The sequence below is a fragment of the Narcine bancroftii genome, chromosome 6 (genome assembly GCF_036971445.1).
Source record: "Narcine bancroftii isolate sNarBan1 chromosome 6, sNarBan1.hap1, whole genome shotgun sequence".
Taxonomy (NCBI): Eukaryota; Metazoa; Chordata; class Chondrichthyes; order Torpediniformes; family Narcinidae; genus Narcine; species Narcine bancroftii.
In genome coordinates this window covers 50,926,027-50,946,821 of record NC_091474.1, presented here as the reverse complement: position 1 = coordinate 50,946,821, position 20,795 = coordinate 50,926,027, and the positions used below count along the sequence as shown (strand labels likewise).

At 46.4% G+C, this 20,795-nt stretch overlaps 1 long non-coding RNA gene across 1 annotated transcript; it reads right to left on the bottom strand.

Annotated features, from left to right (window-relative positions):
* Positions 1-405: 405 nt before the first annotated feature.
* On the bottom strand, positions 406-20,509 carry LOC138736075 (uncharacterized). Its single transcript, XR_011340080.1, has 3 exons — positions 20,490-20,509; positions 6,417-6,482; positions 406-740 (listed from the first exon to the last, which is right to left on the bottom strand). It is a non-coding gene; the product is annotated as an uncharacterized lncRNA (long non-coding RNA).
* Positions 20,510-20,795: the final 286 nt, after the last annotated feature.

Genomic DNA, 20,795 nt, shown 5'->3' with positions numbered 1-20,795 from the left:
ATCCCCCTGAGCTCATCAGGCCATTACACAAATCAGCTTCCCCTCCATCGACATCGTCTACACTTCCTGCTGCCTCAGCAAAACAGACAACACTCACCCCCCACCCCCATCCTCTCCCGGGAGAGTGAAAACATGTTCCACCAGATTCAAGAACAGTTTCTATCCTGCTGCTAAATGGACTTCTCATGGGTAAAAGACGACGCCTTTCAATTATTTTAACGGAATTATTTCTGCTTATTACAAGCTCTTGTTTTAGTGAAATGGATTACTGTAAGGGATAGTATAGACATGATGGACTGAATGGTCACAGTTAACATTTCACACAAGCTAACCACCCGAGGCTCTCATGTTTATGAAGCAATATTTATTATTCATTTGTACATATGAATACATTTTATTTCACACGAGTCACCACCCAGTGATAATTCAAAACACTGGAAGAACTGAGGGGAGGTTTGTCACAGTCCTTTCCAGATTCGATACATTTGTAAAGACACTGATTTTCCCAGGAAGAACCGTCCTGACGGCTGAAGAGAAAACAGCTCTTTGAAGCAGCTCTTGTGGCCAGTTATTCTGTGGATTTCAGGGCAAAGCTGGCAATGTGAATGACTGGGCCTTTTCGGTAGGTTGACCAGTGCCAGGAGAGTCTTTGGAAAGCAAAGTGCTTCATTTTGAGTGTGACTAACAGTGAAGTTACTTGGAGAGACCAGTGCCAGGGTCTTGGAAGCTTCATGGAGTGTCTAGTGATAGATAATATAGTTCGGTTATCGATTATAATGCCTTGCATGATAATATAGATTGGTTATCAATTGCAATGGCTGGGAAGTTGCGCAGGACCAGGAGGGAGTAAAAACCAGTAATGGTGAAATAAAGACCGAGCATATTTGAACTCAACCTCAGAGTGTTGACCTTGTTTGACCTCAGGATTTGACATTGGTGACAAGGATGAACTGAGATTCTTGTTATTGTGCTACACAGGAGAAAATATGGCATTTGTAGGAATTGATGCCACAGGAGTTAAAGGTTTGTCTCCATTCAACCTGCTTGGAGAAGCAAGCATAGTTAGTGCTGGCTGGGGGACTTGGTACGAGGGGGGTTCGATTCATATGCCGACAGCTTGGGACTGTCTGTCAACGGGGCGACCAGTGGAGCTCACATGGAGGAGGGCTCTACTCTTGTATACTGCTGGGGCTACAGCGCGGGAGATTTTCAAGATGCTGGGTGACATGGGGAACAAAGCTGATTCTAACAGGGCTGTTGATGCCTTGAAAAAGCATTTTGTTGTGGAATCAAATGCCACATTTTAATGCCATGTCTTTCGACAGATCAAACAGAGGGACATGGAAACCATTGCTCAATTGGTCACACAATTCAGGAAGGCGGCCAAAAGTTGCAATTATGGAGCAGATTTGGAAAACCAGATTTGAGATCAGGTGGTACAAAGTTGTACATCAAACCACTTGAGATGCAAGTTGTTGGAGAAAGGTGAAACACTCATACTGGCAAAAACATTGACAACAGCAGCATCCTATGAAGCAGTGGAAACTCATTTTCAGACTATGAAATTGAAGGTCCCCCAGCTGGACGTGATGGCGCAGTTTCTGGTGAAGTTCATAAGATATTTACTGCTGCAAGCAAAGGACAGGAACATGGTAAGCACACCAGTTATTCGGAACTTGGTTGCATATGTTACCAATGTGGCAATATTGGACATTTTAGCCAGGGGTCAAGTGTGCAGAAGCTGTGGTCAAAAGGGCCATTTTGCCAAGACATGCAGAGCCCCACCCCAGGCAAGAGAGGAACATGGGCATACAAATAATTGTGGAGGAAGAAGGGGGATGAGAGGCGGACGTAGGCCGAGGGGCGAACTAAATGTATGTCACGTTGAAAAGGATTCATGTGAATGTGAACATACACAGGATGATGATCAGGAGAAACAAAATGTGCTTTTGCATTAACAATAAATATGCAACCAACCAATTTTCCCCTGCAACCGCTGCAACCGTGTCTGCCTGTCCCGCATCGGACTTGTCAGCCACAAATGAGCCTGCAGCTGACGTGGACTTTTTACCCCCTCCATAAATCTTCGTCCGCAAAGCCAAGCCAAAGAAAGAAAAGAAGAAATATGCAAATGCAAAGGTGCCAGTACTGATTGGAGGTGTGAAGGTTGACATCATGGTGGACAGTGGGAGTGACACCAACATCATAGACAGAGAATTGTGGGAGGAAATGAAAAAGATAAAATGTACAACCAGAAGATGTGAGAATAAGTTGTTTCCATACACCTCAGCAAAGCCGCTTCAAACAAATGGATGCTTTACAGCAGAGGTGCAGGTGGATGTCCAGAATAATCTTACACCACCTACCACGATGGCAGTTTGTTGTCATAGAGGAACGAGGGGAACCTCTACTGAGTAGGGAGATGGTGCAGGCAATGGGTGGATTCTGTATAGGCCTAGATGTGAACTCAGTGCAAACCTGTATTGATCTGAAGGAGGAATGCCAGTCAGTTTTTTTGAAAACTAGGGGAGAGGCAGATCAAACTGAAAATAGATCCAGAGGTCAGGCCAGAAGATCCCGTTTGGGCTGAGGGAGAAAGTGAAAGCAAAATATATACAAACTTATCCAACAAGACATAATTGAACCAGTGGAGGAACCAACACCTTGGGTCAGCTCAGTCAAATGCTGCTCCAGAGATCTAGCAGCACAAAATGATCCAAGGAGTTCCAGGCACAGCTAACATCTCAGATGATACCATTGTCCATGGTACTAAGCATGAGGAACAAGATGAGAGACTTAGCCAGACATTAGTCTGGTTGCGAGATGCTGGATTGACAGTGAACACAGACAAATGTTTGCTGGGTGTATCCGAGATGGTGTCCATGGATCACAAGCTAGTGATGTGTTTCTGTGAAGTTATTAATCCAACTGAAGATAAAATCAAGGTAGTTACAGAGGTTTGAGAACCAAGGAATGCAACAGAAGCGAGGAGTTTCCTGTGCCTAGTGAACTTTTGTGCAAGGTTCATACTAAACTAGCAACTATTGCAGAACCACTGAGGAGGCCAACAAGGAAAAATGCTCACTTTGTGTTTGTACCCAACCAAAGGAAGGCATTTCAGAAATTGAAAAGAAGCCTGATGAGTGCACATACATTGGGATATTTTGATCCAAAGGCTCAGACATGAGTCATAGCTGATGCTAGCCCAGTGGGACTAGGAGCAGTTCTAGTTTAGAAGCAAGAGGAAAAATGGGGGATGATTGCATATGTAAGCAAGTCACTTACTGATGTTGAAAGAGACAGACAGAGAAGGAGGCCCTAGGTCTCGTGTGGGCCTGCGAACATTTCTATGCTTATCTATGTGGCATAGAGTTCCACCTCTTAACTGATAACAGATCATTAGAAGCCATTTATTTTCTGAGATCGATGCCGTGTGCTAGAATTGAAAGATGGATCCTGAGATTAAAACAATATCGCTACAGGGTGATTTACATAACAGTGAAAATCAATATTGCTGATTCACTATCAAGGTTGCTGAAAGACGATGGGGTAAAGCACTCAACACTTGAGATGGAAGTTGAATCGTTTGTGAGATTCGTTGCGGTGAATGCTACTCCACAGACAATACAAACCAGGGAGATCAAGACTCATGGACCAGACTGATGAATATTAGGGATCGGATCAACAGCAGTGACTGGAACAGCTGTCAAAACAAAACCTATTTGGTCATCAGAGATGAACTGTGTACAATTAGAAGATGTGTACTCGGGGGAAACCAATTTGTCAGTCCACAGAAATTGAGAGGGAGGATGGTAGCATTGGCTCAGAGGGACATTCAGGAGTTGTTGGGACCAAACAAAACCTCCATACAAAAATTTGGTGGCCAGGAATGGAAAAAGATGTGGAAAAATATGTGAGATCATATCATGGGGGTCAGGTGACAAGCAAACCTAACCCACCTGAACCAATACGAAGCACACTACTACCAGCAGGACCATGGGAGGATATTGCAGTCGATTTCTTTGGTCCATCCCAACTGGAGAGTCGATTATGGTGGTTGTCGACTATTACAGCAGGTATGAGTATATCATAATGAAATCAACCACAGCAGAAAAGACTATCGCAGCACTGAGGGAGATCTTCGCCAGACATGGCTTGCCAGTAACTTTGCATTCAGACAATGGACCTCAATTCATATCAGAGATATTCCAAGAACTCATGAGGAGCATTGCTGGACACCACCACAAGGTTACATCAAAGTGGCCACAGGCCAATGGAGAAGTTGAACATCAGAGTCAGTCACTGGAGAAAAGAATGGGAATCGCTCAAGCAGAAGGAAAGGAATGGAAAGATGCCCTTTTGACCTACGTAGCAGCATACAGAGCGACACCACATAGTACCACAGGAAAATGTCCAGCAAAACTCTTGTTTGGAAGAAAGATCAGAACCAAAATGCCACTGGTTATTGATGTAGTGAATGACCAGGAAGTGGAAGACCACTATGCTGAAAGAAAAGGGGAACAAAATTGTACACAGACATGAAGAGGAATGACAGACCTTCAGATGTAATACCAGGGGATGAGGGTTGGATGAGGAAAGTCAGAATAAAATGGACACACCTTTTATTCCCCAACCATATATTGTGGTGTCCAGAGAAGGAAATCAGGTAACACTCCAGTCACCTGAAGGCGTTACTTAGGACAGAAACACATCACATGTGAAAAAGTATTATTGTCGCAACACTCCAGTGACGTTGACACCAGACGAAACTGCAAGAGAGCAGAGCCGAGATGACCAGGTTGATGGATCTGGAAAGAATCAGCTGGAAAGAGAAACTACTAGAAACCAGCATTAAGGCAGAAGACAAATGTCAATGACCATCACCTAGGAGATTTCAAGACTTCATGATGTCATCGTATGGAACTTTGTATTTTATGGTTTGGAAATCTGTGTTTGTAAATTATCCAGGAAAATATGTAATTTGGAAATTGAAGTTGATATTGGCACTGAAAATCATCAGTATTGAAAGTTGACTATTTAAAAGAAGTTTAACCATCATTAATTTGACAAGGGAGGGATGTGGTAATGATAGATAATATACATCAGTTATCGACTATAATCCATAGATTGGTTATCGACTGTGATGGCTGGCATGATGCACAGGACTATGAAGGAGTAAAAGAACAGGAATGGTGGAATAAAGACTGAGCATATTTGAACTCAACCTAAGAGTGTTGACTTTATTTGACACACCCAGTTTGATTCTTGACTACATCAGGACCAGGAGCTCATGTGGATGGACATTTTTTCAAAGGCAATACAAGGAGAATTCGTGAGTCTGTAACAGCCACGAGTCCAGTCTCCCCATCAGATCCTGGTATCGAATTTCAAAGGCCTTCACTTCAACACTGAATTTGAAAGACTGAACTTTAACTTTATAGATTTTGGTGTGGACTGTAATGGTTTGGGTATAACACACACACTAGAACACCTGTACATAGTTGGGGATAGATTTAGTGTTAAGGATAGTTTCAAAGTTAAGACTATAGTTTAAGAGTTAGAAATAAAATTAGTGTTTTAAAATGAAACACTGTCTGGTTCATTGTCTATTACCGCTTGATACACATGGTTTGTAACATCCGCAACACTATACATTTTTGTTTCATTTAATTTGCTTGTATGGGTTAATTTACCCAGAGTAGACAAGAGTATGTCTGTGTCCTGTTTTTCAGTACGCATGACATTGAAGAATCCGCTTGTTAAAGAGTCTGCCTTTTTCACCAGCACCTCCTCCTGGAACAACAACCTCTTCACGACTTGCCTTGTTTTCTTTCATCTCATTGTGCTTCTGCTCTTCGCCTCCCCCCCACCTGAATTTGAAAAGCTTCGACAAAAACTTGCTTCCTCAGCCAGCTTTGACTCCAACTCCTCCCGTAAGAATCTTTCGACGTTAACAGTACACGACAGAGGCAAAAAGAAGGCAACTGAGTGGCTACATTCATTCCGTAAATTGTCCTCCCCACTTTTCCTGCTGCTGAGATGAACTTGCTTTCTGACAAAGGGTCTTCTGCCATGAAATGTTAACTGCTTTCCCCTCGTCAGATGCTGCATCTCCTACACTTTTAATTAAAATAAAATTCGGTGAAGAGATACAGCATTGAAACAGGCCCTTCTGGCCCACGAGCCCGTGCCGTCCAAATGCACCCACATATGACCTGCTGAGTTTTCCCAGCATTTTCTGCTTTTCTTGCATGTTCTACAAAGCAGGGGTGGCCAAACCTTGCCTCGTGTCCACACGCGGCTCTTTGACATATCATGTACGGCTCGCAGAAAAAAAAATCCATATATGCCCTTGTGTGGAATGATCTTCGAAACGTAACATTTTCACCTATATACAAAGGGCTTATAATTCTTACCCTGTCGTCGAAGTCTCAACACCGCTGCTTTCTTCCTGCCGGCTCCAACTCAACCTCGCGCACGCCCTTTAAATAATAATTTGGCATTAAAATATCGTTTTTTGTTTTTAACAGCAGGGGGGGTGGGGGGGTGGGGTTCGTTTTATTCAATAGGTATCACTGAAAACCAATATTTTCAGTGGAAATTCCGGGGTTCGTCCTATGCAATTGCTATACTATACGGCATTCCGGCTGGGATGGGAATGGCGTGAGACACTGCTCACAACGGCGGCGTCAGTGGGCATGACTTTCAATCACGCGAATGTTGAGGGTCTCGGACATCTGGCTGATGGCATGTGGCTCTGATGTGAAACAAAGTTTGGCCATCCCTGGGTTAAAGGTGAAGAAGTACATTTCTGCTCAAGGCCAAGTCTGAATCATTTCATTTTGTCACAAAATGCTGGAAATATTCCACATTCCCTGGGAAGAGAAACAAAATAAACTTTTAAAGCCAAAGACCCTTCGACACCATGAAGGGGAACGTGGAGTGTCCTGAGAATTTTCTAATATCGGCAGTCATTTATTGTTTTGATTTCTCTTTGTCCTCATCTTCCATCGTTTGATTTAGAACTCATTTGTTCCCGGAACAAGTTCATCAATTCCGTCAAAGTATAAAAAAGCAAGGCATTTAATCAGCCTGTTGTTACATGGTCTATTGCCTGTTAATTGGTATTGATGCAGCAACAACTCATAAAGCCACTGCAAATAAGACTTGGCGTGGAAAGAAGACGGCAAAGTCCCTCTGGTTTCTGAAGCCCAGCAGTTTGATGTTTGATTTATGGTACTCATAAGTGATTTAATCCTCTTCCACATTAATTCTGTTTGGTTCAATTCGAGACCAACATCGGCTTTGTATTGAACGGCTGCTCTTCACCAATGAACTCTTACAAGCACGTCGATTGTAACCTTGATGTCGGGCATTTTGTTTCAAGTCAAACACTCAATGAAACACAGTCCATTGGTTGCTGCTTAGACCAGAAATGAAGGACTGGGGCTTCGAATAGTTAATGGCAATTTAGAACATGACTTGGTGGTTCACCGTCAATGACTTAAGTCGAGCGAAACTGATCGGCTTTCATTTGCTACAGAATAAGGGCACATCCCCGCTGTGAGACTGTCCCAAACTGAGGGGGCTGCAGGTGGGGGGCTGAGATACAAATGGCCAATTGATATGCCCAAACTGATAAATACAGTTGAACCCAGTTATAACATGATAGTTGGGTTCGCAAAAAATTGGGGTCACTCTAAATCAGGGTTTCACTACTGTGGACAATAAATACACACACCGATTGCAGAAGCAACCCCACCACACCACTGTTCACAATAGCATTCACCTTTCCCATTCTCAGCAACAGAAACCCCCACCCTCAGTAACACAAAGCCCCCTGCCCTCAGCAACATAAACCACCACGCCCTCAGCAACACAAACCCCGTCCTCAGCAATACAACCCCCTCATCCTCAGAAACACAAATACCCCCATTCTCAGCAATGCAAACCTCCATCCTCAGCAAAACAAACCCCCTGTTCTCAGCAACACAAATCCACCCATTCTCAGCAATGCAAACATCCCCATTCACAGCAACATAAACCCCCCATCATCAGAAACACAAACCCCCCATTCTCAGATACACAAACTCACCCATTCTCAGATACACAAACTGCCCCATCCTCAGCAACACAAATCCCCATTCTCAGCAACACAAATCCGCCTGTTCTCAGCAAAGAACCCCCTTCTCAGCAACACAAACCACCCTCTTCGCAGAATACAAATCCCCCATTCTCAGCAACACAAACCACCCTCTTCGCAGAACACAAATCCCCCGTCCTCAGCAACACAAACCCCCCACAAACCACTGACATCAGCAAAACAAACCACCCCATTCTCAGAACACAAACCCGCCTCTCAGAAACACAAACCCCTCCATCCTCAGCAACACAAAGCACCCCGTTCTCAGCAACACAAACCTCCCTTCTCAGCAACACATCCTACCCAATTCTCAGCAACACAAACCCCCCATTCTCAGCAACACAACCCCCCGTTCTGAGCAACACAATCCCCCGCAGTTCTCAATGGCACATCCTACCCAGATCATAAACTCGCGCAATACACAATGGCACATACTACCCCATTCTCAGCAACACAAACCCCCTGTTCCTCAGCAAAGCAAACCACCATCCTCAGTAAGACAAAACTCCATTTTATCAGCATCAAAAACCACCTTTTTATCAGCAACACAATCCTCACGTTCTCAACAAATCAACCACCCGTTCTAGCAACGGAACCCCCGTACATAGCAGCACAAATCTGGCGATTGTCAGCAACACAAACTACCCGCTTTCAGCATCACAGACCTCCCGTTTGTAGCAAGACAATCAACCTGTCCGCAGCAACTCTATCTCCCGTTCTCAGCAATGCAAATCCCAGTTCTCAGCCACACCCCCCCAACAACCCAATTCCCCTAAGTTCTCAATGGCACATTCCACCCAGATCATAAACAACTGCAGTTCACAATGGCACATACTACCCCGTACTCAGCAATACAAACTCCCCGTTATCTGCCAAACAAACCCACTGTACTCAGCACCCCAAACTCGGCGTTCTCAGGAACTCAAAGCCCCCATTTACAGCAACGCAAATCCCTGTTCTCAGCAAATCAAACCGGCCGTTCTCAGCAACACAAACTCTCAGTTCTCAGCAACAGAAACCCCCATTCTCAGCTATAAACCCCCCATTTTCATCAACACAACCCCCTTTTCTCAGCAACAAAAATAACCCGTTATCAGCCATATAAACACCCTGCAGTTCAGAACGAAACATCCTACCCCGTTATCAGCAACAGAACCACCCCGTTCTCAGAAACCCAAACCCTCCGAACTCCGCCTCTCAGCAATACAATCCTCCCGTTCTCAGCAACACAACCCCTTGTTCACAGCATCACAAACCCACCGTGCTCAACCACACAAAACCTCGTCCTCAAAAAAGCAAACCCTCATTATCAGCAAACCAAACCACCCTGGCTCAGCAACACAAACACCCAACAGTTCTCAACGGCACATCCTAACCCATACTCAGCAACACAAACCCCCCGTTCTCAGCAACATAAACCCCCGTTCTCAGCCAACCAAACACCTGCAGTTTTCAATGGCACATTGTACCCGGTTTGCTGCAACACAAACACCCCAATTCTCATCAACACAAACCGCATCCTCAGCAACTCAAATTCCCCCATTCTCAGCTATCCAAATACACCAATTGTCAGCAATGCAAAATCCCCGTCCTCAGCAACAACAAAGTCTCCCAGTCCAACACACACCTCCCGTCCTCAGCAACACAAGTGCACACCTATCTCAGGAACACAACCCCTCGTTCACAGCACCACAAATCCACCGTGCTCCGCCGCACAAAACCCCTTTTTCATCAAAGTAATCACCAATTCTCAGCAAGAAATGCCCACATTTCTCAGCAAAACAAACCCCACTTCTCAGCATCTCAATACAGCGTTCTATGCAATGCACCTTCCCGTTCTCAGCAGGCTAAATCTGCCCATTATCACCAACACAAACCCATCCATTCTCAGCACCATAAAATCCCCGTTCTCAGCAAAATAATTCCCCCCATTCTCAGCAACACAACCCCATGTTCTCAGCAACACAATCCCCAGCAGTTCTCAATGGCACATCCTACCCAGATCATAAACTCCCGCAGTTCACAATAGCAAATACCACTCCATTGTCAGCAACACAAACCCCCTATTCTCAGCCACACAAACCCCCTCCACTACAACTCAAATTCCCATATCCTCAGCAAACTCAAATTCCAACGTACCAGCAACTCGAATTCCCCATCCTCCACAACGCAAAAACACCAATAATCAGCAATGCAAACCCCCGTCCTCAGAAAAGCAAACCCATATCCTCAGCAACACATACAACCCGTTCTCAGCCACGTAAACACCCTGCAGTTCACAACGACACATACTACCCCATTATCAGCAACAAATTCCCCCGTCCTCAGCAACACAAACCATCCGTTTTCACCATGATAAACCTCCTGTTCGTAGCAAGACAAACAACCTGTCCTCAGCCACTCTAACTCCTGTTCTCAGCAATGAAAATCCCTGTTCTCAGCAAAACAAACCTGCCCTTCTCATCAACACAAACTCTCAGTTCTCAGCAACAGAAACCACCATTTTCAGCTATAAAAGCCCCGTTTCCATCAACACATCCCCCTTTTCTCAGCAACACAGATAAACCGTTTTCAGCCACATAAAGACCCTGCAATTCAAAAGACACATCCTACAGCATTATAACATAACACCCTGTTCTCAGCAACAGAAACACCCCGTTCTCAGGAACACAAACCCCCGATCTCAGCAACACAAACCTAACCTTCTCAGCAACATAAACCTCCCGTCCTCATCAACACTAACAGCCTGTCCTCAGCAACCCAAACCCTCCTTCTCAGCAACACAAACCAGCCGTTCTCAGCAACTCAAACCCCTGTACTCAGCAACTGAAATACACCGATTTCAGTAACCCAAAACCACCTTCTCAGCAACCCAAACACCCCAATCTCAGCAACCTATACCCCCGGTTCTAAGCAACCCAAACCCACCATTCTCAGCAAAACAACCCCCATTCTCAGCAACACAAACACCCGTTCTAAGCAACACATTCCCCCGCAGTTCTCAGTGGAACATCCTACCCAGATCTGAAACTCCCGCAATTCACAATGGCACATACAACCCAATTCTCAGCAACACAAACCCCCTGTTCTCAGCAACACAAACCCCTCCACAACATCTCAAATTCACACATCCTAAGCAAACTCAAATTCCCCCGTCCTCCACAACGCAAAAACACCAATCATCAGCAAAGCAATTCCCCATCCTCAGAAAAGCAAACCAACATTCTCAGCAACACAAACATCCCTTTCTCAGCAACACAATCCTCATGTTCTCAACAAATTAACCCCCCGTTCTCAACAATGTAAATCAAACACGCCGTACTCAGCAACTCAAACCCCCTGATCTCAGCAAACCAAAAGCCCCGTCTAAGCAACTCAAACGCACCGTTCTCAGCAACACAAACACAGTATTATCAGCAATGTAACACCCGTTCTCAGCAACACAATCTCCCCGTTATCAGCCAAACAAACCCACCGTTCTCAGCACCCAAAACCCGGCGTTCTCAGCAACTCAACCTTTCAGAGCAACGCAAATCCCTGTTCTCAGCAAAACAAACCCGCTGTACTCAGCAACTCAAATCCCCCGAACTCAGCAAAATAAACCACCAAATCTCAGCAGTACAAGCAAAAAACCCCTTCTCAGCAAGCCAAACACACGTCAGTTCTCAACAACACAACCCCCCGTTCTCAGCAACATAAACCAAGCCGTTCTCAGCAATCCAAACCCCTGCAGTTTTCAATGGCACATTGCACTCGGTTCCCTGCAACATCGACACCCCAGTTCCCTTCAACAAAAACCCTGTCCTCAGCAACTCAAATTCCCCCATTCTCAGCGATGCAAATATACCAGTTCTCAGCAATGCAAAACACACGTCCTCAACAACACCAAAGCCCCCATCCCCACACAAACCTCCCGTCCTCAGCAACACAAATCCACCCCAACCTCAGCAATGGAAACCCCCCATTCGCAGCAGCACAAACCTCGTTCGCAGCAACACCAATCCACCGTGCTCAGCCACACAAAACCCAGTTCTATGCAATGTAAAAACCCATTTCTCAGCAAGAAAAGCCCAATTTTCTCAGCAACACAAACCTCACGTTCTCAACAAATCATCTCAATACAGCGTTCTAAACAACGCAACTACCCGTTTTCAGCAGGTCAAATCACCTCGTTAACAGCAACACAAACTCATCCGTTCGCAGCAACATAAAATCCCCGTTCTCAGCATCACAATCCCCCGCAATTGCACATCCGACCCAGACCATAAACTCGCGAAGTTCACAATGGCACACACTACCCCATTCCCAGCAACACAAACCCCCTGTTCCTCAGCAAAGCAAACCACCATCCTCAGCAAGACAAACCTCCCTTTTATCAGCATCAAATACCACCCATTGTAAGGAACACAATCCTCACGTTCTCAACAAATCAACCACCCGTTCTAGCACGGAACCCCCGTAAATAGCAGCACAAATCTGGCGATTGTCAGCAACACAAACGCCATTCTCAACAACTCAAACCCTCCGTTCTCAGCAACCCAAACCCCTTGTTCACAGCTTCACAAACCCACCGTGCTCAACCACACAAAACCCCGTCCTCATAAAAGCAAACCAACATTATCAGCAATACAAACCACCCTGTCTCAACAACACAATCATCACGTTTTCAATAAACAACCCTCTGTTCTCAGCGACGGAAACCCACGTAATTAGCAGCACAAATATTCCCATTCACAGCAACACAATCCCTCCGTTCTCTATAACAAAAAAAAAACCCCGGATCTCAGCAATACAAACCACATGTTCTCAGCCAAATAAACACCCCACAGTTCACAACGGCACATCCTAACCCGTGATCAGCAACACAGAAACCACCCGTTTTCAGAATCACAAACCTCCCGTCCGTAGCAAGACAAAGAACCTGTCATCATCAACTCAAACAGCCCGTTCTCAGCAATGCAAATCAAACCCGCCGTACTCAGCAACGCAAACGCTCCGTTCTCAGCAACACAAACTCCCCGTTATCAGCCAAACAAACCCACCGTTCTCATCACCCCAACCCCGGCGTTCTCAACAACTCAAACCCCTCCTTTCACAGCAACGAAAATCCCAGTTCTCAGCAGAACAAACCCGCTGTACTCAGCAGCTCAAACCACCCCGTACTCAGCAAAACAACCACCCCCCCAATCTCAGCAATACAAACAGAAAACCCATTCTCTGCAACACAAACACCCAACGGTTCCCAACGGCGCATCCTATCCCATACTCGGGAACACAAAACCCCCGTTCTCAACAACACAAACTCCGTTCTCAGTCACATAAACCAAGCCGTTCTGAGCAAACCAAACCCCTGCAGTTTTCAATGGCACGTTGTACCAGGTTCCCTGCAACATAGACACCCCAGTTCTCATCAACACAAACCCCCTCCTCAGTAACTCAAAAATTCCCCCATTCTCAGCTATGCAAATACACCAGTTCTCAGCAATGCAAAATCCCCGTCCTCAGCAACAACAAAGTCTCCCAGACCAACACAAACCTCCGGTCCTCAGTAACACAACTGCACACAACCTAAGGAACACAATCCCTCGTTCTCAGCAGCACAACCCCTCATTCACAGCATCACCAATCCACCGTGCTCAGCCCATAAAACCCAGTTCTAATCAACGTAAACCCCCCTTTCTCAGCAAGAAATGCCCACTTTTCTCAGCAACAGATACCCCACACGCTCAGCATCTCAACACAGCGTTCTAAACAACGCAACTACCCGTTCTCAGCAGGTCAAATCACCTCGTTATCAGCAACTCAAACTCATCCGTTCGCACCAACATAAAATCCCCGTTCTCAGCAACATAAACCCCCCATTCTCAGCAACACAGCCCCCGTTCTCAGCAACAAAATACCCCGCAGATCACAATGGCACATACTAGCCCATTCTCAGCAGCACAAACCCACTTCAGAGCAACTAAAATTCCCCCATCTTCAGCAATTCAAATTCCAACGTACATAGCAAATCAAATTACACCCTCAGCAACGCAAAAACACCATTCATAAGCAATGCAAACCCCCGTTCTTTTCAAAGTAATCCCATATCCTCACCAACACAAACGTCCCTTTTATCAGTTCTCAGCAATACAATCCTCACGTTCTCAACAAATCAAGCCCCCGTTCTCAGCATTGAAAATCAAACCCACCGTATTCAGCAACTCAAATGCCCCGTACTCAGCAAATCAAACCCCCTGATCTCAGCAAACCAAAAGCCCCTTCTCAGCAAATCAAACACACCGTTCTCTGCCACGCAAACGTACCGTTCTCAGCAACACAAACGCACTATTATCAGCAATGTAACACCCGTTCACACCACCACAAACTCCCCGATATTAGCCAAACAAACCCAACGTTCTAAGCACACCAAACCCGGCGTTCTCAGCAACTCAAAGCCCCCGTTCAGAGCATCGCAAATCCCTGATCTTAGCAAATCAAACCCGCCCTTGTCAGCAACACAAACTCTCAATTCTCAGCAACATTCACAGTTATAAACCCCCCGTTTTCATCAACACAACCCCCTTTTCTCAGGAACACAAATAACCCGTTATCAGCCACATAAACACCATGCAGTTCAGAATGAAACATCCTACTCCGTTATCAACAACAGAATCACCCCATTCTCAGCAACTCAAACCCTCCGACCTCAGTAACCCACACCTCGCCTCTCTGCAATACAACCCCCCCCATTCTCAGCAACACAACCCCTTGTTCACAGCATCACCAATCCACAGTGCTCCGCCACACATAACCAAGTTCTAAGCAATGTAAAACCCCTTTCTCAGCAAGAAATTTCCACTTTTCCCTGCCACACAAACCCCACGCGCTCAGCATCTCAACACAGCATTCTAAGCAATGCAACTACTCGTTCTCAGCAGGTCAAATCACCTCATTATCAGCAACTCAAACTCGTCCGTTCGCAGCAACGTGAAATCCCCGTTCTCAGCAACACAATCCCCCACAGTTCTCAATGGCAAATCCTACCCAGAACAAAAACTCGCGCAGTTCACAATGGCACATACTACCCCATTCCCAGCAACACAAGCCCCCTGTTCTCAGCAACACAAACTACCCGCTTTCAGCATCACATATCTCCCATTCGTAGCAAGACAAACAACCTGTCCTCAGCAACTCTATCTCCCCTTCTCAGCAATGCAAATCCCAGTTCTCAGCCACACCCCCCCCCCAACAACACAATTCCCTTATTTTCTCAATGGCAGATCATAAACACCCGCAGTTCACAATGGCACATACTACCCCATACTCAGCAATACAAACTCCTCGTTATCTGCCAAACAAACCCACCATACTCAGCACCCCAAAATCGGCGTTCTCAGGAACTCAAAGCCCCCATTCACAGCAACGCAAATCCCTGTTCTCAGCAGCACAACCCCTCATTCACAGCATCACCAATCCACAGTGCTCAGCCACACAAAACCGAGTTCTAATCAACGTAAACCCCCTTTCTCAGCAAGAAATGCCCACTTTTCTCAGCAACAGATACCCCATGCGCTCAGCATATCAACACAGCATTCTAAACAATGCAACTACCCGTTGTCAGCAGGTCAAATCACCCCGTTTTGGCAACTCAAACTCATCCGTTCGCAGCAACATAAACCCCCCATTGTCAGCACCACAATCCCGGCGTTCTCAGCAACTCAAACCCCTCTTTCACAGCAACGCAAATCCCAGTTCTCAGAAGAACAAACCCGCTGTACTCAGCAACTCAAATCCCCCCCGTACTCAGCAAAACAATCCCACCCATTCTCAGCAACACAAACACCCGACAGTTCTCAACGGCACATCCTACCCCATACTCCGCAACACAAACCACCGTTCTCAGCCACATAAACCAAGCCGATCTGAGCAAACCAAACCCCTCCAGTTTTCAATGGCACATTGTACCCGGTTCGCTGCAACACAAACACCCCAGTCCTCATCAACACGAACCCCGTCCTCAGCAATTCAAATTCCCCCATTCTCAGCTATGGAAATACACCAGTTTATCACCAATGCAAAACCCCGTCCTCAGCAACATAAAGCCCCCCAGTCCAACACAAACCTCCGGTCCTCAGTAACACAACTGCACACAACCTAAGGAACATAAGCACTCGTTCTCAGGAGCACAACCCCTCATTCACAGCATCACCAATCCACCGTGCTCAGCCACACAAAACCCAGTTCTAATCAACGTAAACCCCCTTTCTCACCAAGAAATGCCCACTTTTCTCAGCAACAGAAACCCCCATTCTCAGCTATAAACCCCCCGTTTTCATCAACGCAACCACCTTTTCTCAGCAACACAAATAACCCGTTATCAGCCAAATAAACACCCTACAGTATAGAACGAAACATCCTACCCCGTTATCAGCAACACGTAATTAGCAGCACAAATATTCCCATTCACAGCAACACAATCCCTCCGTTCTCTGCAACAAAAACCCCCGGATCTCAGCAACATAAACCACATGTTCTCAGCCAAATAAACACCCCACAGTTCACAACGGCACATCCTAACCCGTTATCAGCAACACAGAAACCACCCGTTTGCAGCATCACAAACCTCCCGTCCATAGCAAGACAAAGAACCTGTCCTCATCAACTCAAACAGCCCGTTCTCAGCAATGCAAATCAAACCCGCCGTACTCAGCAACGCAAACGCTCCGTTCTTAGCAAAACCAACGCACTATTATCAGCAATGTAACACCTGTTCTCAGCAACACAAACTCCCCGTTATCAGCCAAACAAACCCACCGTTCTCAGCAACCCAACCCCAGCGTTCTCAGGAACTCAACACGCCCCCTTTCACAGCATCGAAAATCCCAGTTCTCAGCAGAACAAACCCACTGTACTCAGCAACTCAAACCACCCGTACTCAGCAAAACAATCCGCCCCCCCCCATCTCAGCAATACAAATAGAAAACCCATTCTCAGCAACACAAACACCCAACGGTTCTCAACGGCGCATCCTATCCCATACTCAGGAACACAAATCTCCCGTTCTCAGCAACAGAACCCCCGTTCTCAGCCACATAAACCAAGCCGATCTGAGCAAACCAAATCCCTCCAGTTTTCAATGGCACATTGTACCCGATTCGCTGCAACACAAACACCCCAGTTCTCATCAACGCAAACCCCGTCCTCAGCAATTCAAATTCCCCCATTCTCAGCTATGGAAATACACCAGTTTATCACCAATGCAAAACCCCGTCCTCAGCAACACCAAAACCCCCCAGTCCAACACAAACCTCCGGTCCTCAGTAACACAACTGCACACAACCTAAGGAACACAATCCCTCGTTCTCAGCAGCACAACCCCTCATTCACAGCATCACCAATCCACCGTGCTCAGCCCATAAAACCCAGTTCTAATCAACGTAAACCCCCCTTTCTCAGCAAGAAATGCCCACTTTTCTCAGCAACAGATACCCCACACGCTCAGCATCTCAACACAGCGTTCTAAACAACACAACCTCCCGTTCTCAGCAGGTCAAATCATCTCGTTTTGGCAACTCAAACTCATTCGTTCGCAGTAACATAAACCCCCCATTCTCAGCAACACAATCCCCCGTTCTGAGCAACACAATCCCCCGCAGTTCTCAATGGCACATCCTACCCAGATCATAAACTCGCGCAATTCACAATGGCACATACCAACCATTCTCAGCAACACAAACCCCCTGTTCCTCAGCAAAGCAAACCACCATCCTCAGTAAGACAAAACTCCATTTTATCAGCATCAAAAACCACCCATTCTCAGCAACACAATCCTCACGTTCTCAACAAATCAACCACCCGTTCTAGCCACGGAACCCCCGTACATAGCAGCACAAATCTGGCGATTGTCAGCAACACAAATCCCCGTCCTCAGCAACACAAAGAACCTGTCCACATCAACTCAACCCTCCTGTTCTCAGCAACACAAACTCCCCGTTATCAGCCAAACATACCCACCGTTCTCAGCAGCCCAACCTCGGCGTTCTCATCAACTCAAACCCCCTCTTTCACAACCACGCAAATCCCAGTTTTCAGCAGAACAAACCCGCTGATCTCAGCAAACCAAAAGCCCCTTCTCAGAGAATCAAACGCACCGTTCTCTGCCACGCAAACCCACCGTTCTAAGCAACATAAACGCACTATTATCAGCAATGTAACACCCGTTCTCAGCACCACACACCCCGTTATCAATCAAACAAACCCGACGTCCTCAGCAACTCAAACCCCCAGTACTCATTAAAACATACACCCCCGATCTCAGCAGTACAAACAAAATCCCCTTCTCAGTAAGCCAAACCCCCGCCCCATTCTCAGCAGCTCAAACATCCCGTCCTCAGCAATACAATCCCCCCCCCCCGTTCTTAACAACCTAAACTCCCGTTCGCAGCTATATAAACAAGCCGTTCTCAGCAAACCAAACCTCCTCAGTTCTCAATGGCACATGGTACCCGGTTCTCTGCAACAAACACCCCAGTTCTCAGCAACACAAACCCCATACTCTGCAACTCAAATTCCCCCATTCTCAGCTATGCAAATACACCAGTTCTCAGCAATGCAAATCCCCCGTCCTCAGCCACACCAACACCCCCCAGTCCAACACAAACCTCCCGTCCTCAGCAACACAAATGCACACCAACCACAGGAACACAACCCCTCGTTCACATCATCACCAATCCTCCGCGCTCAGCCACATAAAACCCCGTTCAAAGCAACATAAAACTCCCGTTGTCAGCAGGAAATGCCCACTTTACTCAGCAACACAAAAACCTATGTTCTCAGCATCTCAACACAGCGTTCTAAGCAACTCAACTTCGTTCTCAGCTGGGCAAATCTGCCCATTTTAGCAGCACAAACCCATCCATTCTCAGCAAAATAAATTCCCCGTTCTCAGCAACATAAAACCCCCATTCTCAGCAACACAACCCCCCGTTCTCAGCTACACAATACCCCGCAGATCACAATGGCACATACTAACCCATTCTCAGCAACACAAACCCACTTCACAGCAACTAAAATTCCCCATCCTCAGCAAATCAAATTACCCCGTACTCAGCAACGCAAAACACCATTCATCAGCAATGCAAACCCCGTTCTTTTCAAAGCAATCCCACATCCTCAGCAACACAAACGTCCCTTTTATCAGCAACAGAAACCACCCTTTCTCAACAACACAATCCTCACGTTCTCAACAAATCAACCCCCCCGTTCTCAGCATTGAAAATCAAACCCTCCGTATTCAGCAAATCAGACCCCCTGATCTCAGCAAACCAAAAGCCCCTGTTCAGCAAATCAAACAGACCGTTCTCTGCCACGCAAACGTACCGTTCTCAGCACCACAAACTCCCCGTTATCGGCCAAACAAACCCAACGTTGTAAGCACACCAATCCCGGCGTTCTCAGCAACTCTAACCCCCAGTACTCATAAAAACAACCCCCTCCCCCGATCTCAGCCATACAAACAAAAATACCCTTCCCAGCAAGCCAAACACCCCATTCTCAGCAGTTCAAACATCCCGTTCTCAGCAACATAAACACCCGTCAGTTCTCAACGGCACATCCTTCCCCATTCTCAGCAACACAAACCTCCCACTCTCAGCAACATAAACCGAGTCATCCTCAACAAACCAAACCCCTGCAGTTTTCAATGGCACATTGTACCCGGTTCTCTGCAACACAAACACCCCAGTTGTCATTAACACAAACCCCGTCCTCAGCAACTCAAATTCCCCCCATTCTCAGCTATGCAAATACACCAGTTCTCAGCAATACAAATCCCCCGTTCTCAGCAACAACAAAGCCCCTCAGTCCAAAACAAACATCCCGTCCTCAGCAACACAACTGCACACCAACCTCAGGAACACAACCCCTCGTTCACATCATTACAAATCCACCGTGCTCAGCCACACAAAACCCCGTTCAAAGCAACATAAAACCCCCGTTCTCAGCGGGAAATGCCCACTTTACTCAGCAACACAAATACCTAGGTTCTCAGTATCTCAACACAGCGTTCTAAGCAACTCAACTTCCCGTTTGCAGCAGGCCAAATCTGCCCGTTATCAGCAACACAAACCCATTCGTTCTCTGCAACATAAAATCCCCATTCGCAGCAACACAACCCCCGTTCTAAGCAACACAATCCCTCGCAGTTCTCAAGGGCACATCCTACCCAGGTCATAAACTCCAGCAGTTGACAATGGCACATACTACCCCATTCTTAGCAACACAAACCCCCTGTTCCTCAGCAACACAAACCCGCCTCACAGCAACTAGAATTCCCCCATCTTCAGCAACTCAAATTCCAACGTACTCAGCAAACCAAATTACCCCGTCCTCAGCAACGCAAAAACACCCATCTGATGATGGGTAACACCCGTTACAAGACAAACCTCCCTATTATGAGCATCACAAACCACCCATTCTCAGCAACACAATCCTCACGTTCTCAACAAATCAACCCCCCGTTCTAGCAACGGAACCCCACGTACATAGCAGCACAAATCTGCCCATTCTCAGCATCACAACCCCCCGTCCCCAGCAACACAAACTACCCGTTTGCAGCAAGACCAACCTCCCATTCGTAGCAAGACAAACAACCTGTCCTCATGAATTCTAA